The 2,435-nt window shown below is 46.8% G+C and overlaps 1 pseudogene; it reads left to right on the top strand.

The window, feature by feature from the left end:
• The first annotated feature begins 113 nt into the window (after positions 1 to 113).
• LOC114923385 lies at positions 114 to 1,966 on the top strand (annotated as a pseudogene).
• Positions 1,967 to 2,435: the final 469 nt, after the last annotated feature.

A 2,435-nucleotide genomic window follows, 5' to 3' on the forward strand; every position in this document is an offset into this window, starting at 1 on the left:
TGTGGTAAATGCTTTAGCAAGTACGGCAACTTGGTGATACATCACAGGACTCACACCAAGAAGAAAGGGTATCTCTAGTTTGTGGGGAACATTTCATTAGAAATTCACACCCCATGAGTCACCAGAGGACTCACAAAGGCAAATTCTTTGAATGTCCTGACTGTGGGAAAAGTTTCAGTCAGAATTCTCACCTGTTGATACATCAGAGGATTCACACAGGAGAGAAACCCTTTGAATGTCCCAACTGTGAGAAAACGTTCAGTCAGAATTCCCACCTGGTGATACACCAGAGGATTCACACAGGAGAGAAACCCTTTAAATGTCCTGAGTGTGGGAAATGTTTCAGTCAGATTTCCAGCCTGGTGACACATCAGAGAACTCACACAGGAGCGAAACCCTTTGAATGTCCAGATTGTGGGAAAGGTTTCAGTCACAATTCCAGCCTGGTGATACACCAGAGGACTCACACAGGTGAGAAACCATATCAGTGTCCAGATTGTGGGAAAAGTTTCAGTAGCAGTTCTAAGCAGGTGAAACACCAGAGGACACATACAGCAGATAAACGATATGAGTGTCCAGAGTGTGGGAAAAGTTTCCGTAAGAATTCCCGACTGATGACACATCAGACGACTCACAACAGGGAGAAATCATATGAATGTCCTGATTCTGGGCAACGTTTGAGTCAAAATTCCAGCATGGTGACACAGCAAAGGACTCATACAGGAAAAAAACTATATGAGTGTCCAGAATGTTGGAAAAGTTTTAGTAAGAAGTCCAGCCTTGTGACACACCAGAGAATTCACACAGGAGAGAAACCATATGAGTGTCCAGAGTGTGGGAAAAGTTTCAGTAAGAATTCCACCCTCGTGACACACCAGAGGACTCACACAGGAGAGAAACCATATGAGTGTCCAGAGTGTGGGAAAAGTTTCAGTAAGAATTCCAGCCTTGTGACACACCAGAGGACTCACACAGGAGAGAAACCGTATGAGTGTCCAGAATGTGGGAAAAGTTTCAGTAAGAATTCCAGCCTCGTAACACACCAGAGGACTCACACAGGAGAGAAACCGTATGAGTGTCCAGAGTGTAGCAAAAGTTTCAGTCAGAATTCCAACCTGCTGACACATCAGAGGACTCACACAGGAGAGAAACCATATCAGTGTCCAGAATGTGGGAGAAGATTCAGTCAGAATTCTAGCCTCGTGACACACCAGAGGACTCACACAGGAGAGAAAACCTATGAGTGTTCAGAGTGTGGGAAAAATCTCTATACGACTTCCCACATCATGAGAGACCAGAGGACTCACACAGGACAGAAACCGCATGCGTGTTCAGAGTGTGGGAAAAGTTTCAGACTGAATTCCAATCTGGTGATGCACCAGGGACTCACAGGGGAAGGAAACTCTATGAGTGTCCAGACTGCGGGAAAAGTTTAAGTGAGAATTCTGACCTGGTGGTACACCAGAGGAGCGGTCCCCACTTTTGTAGCTTGGGGCCCAGCCTTTTGTCTGTTTGCAAAAGCTTTTGGCATGAAGAAAAAAAGCATTTGGGGGTGCAGCCCAGACACTTCCAACAGCGGATTGGATGTCCTGAGCAGGCAGCTTCAGTGGGTCAGCGAAGCTGGTCACGGTGCGCTTGTGTCACTCACCCTCTACTCTCACCGCTCCGCTTTTGGAGCATTGTGAGCAGGCAGTTTGGCAGCCCGACTGGGAGATAGAGGGGAATCGGGCCACACGAGCAGCAGGATAGCATGCATGCACACATGTGCAACTCCATTCACACAAGAGAAGCCTTTGTGATGCCGCCTTTGTGTGTGGAACTCGCACATGCACCTGCCCGCCTCTCGCATGGCCTGGTTCCGAACAGGCCATGGCCCTCTTGTGGGGTGCAGCCTGGAGGTTGGGGACCGCTTTACCAGAGGATACCAGGAGAGAAACTGTTTGAATGTCCAGTTTGTGGGAAATAGTTCAGTACTAGGTCTAGTGTAGAGCTAGGCGACCTCGGCTATTTTATGACTCGTGGACTTCAACTCCCAGAATTCCTGAGCCAGCCATGCTGAGGGGAAAGTGAGAGGTTTCCAAGCTGAGCCACGCTGGCTCAGGAATTCTGGGAGTTGAAGTCCACGAGTCATAAAAGAACCAAGATTGCCTACCCCTGATCTAGTCTTATGGAGTTTTACACACTGCGGAGAAACCTTTCAGACGTCCAGTCTTGGACAATACTTCAAGCAAAAATCACCCCTTATTGCACATAAGAAAATCCACATGAGGCAAAAGTAGATGAGTTTAGAGAAAGATTGGATTTCTTTTCTGATTTCCATTGGGAGTGCAGGTGAGAAATTGACAATTTGAATTCTGGCCTAATCTTTTAATCAACACAACTCAAGATTAGACCTATAATTGGAGAGAGAGAAAAATGGAAAACGTTACTTTGAT

This window comes from Protobothrops mucrosquamatus, unplaced genomic scaffold, assembly GCF_001527695.2.
Source record: "Protobothrops mucrosquamatus isolate PMUCROS unplaced genomic scaffold, P.Mucros_1.0 scaffold3233, whole genome shotgun sequence".
Classification (NCBI taxonomy): Eukaryota; Metazoa; Chordata; class Lepidosauria; order Squamata; family Viperidae; genus Protobothrops; species Protobothrops mucrosquamatus.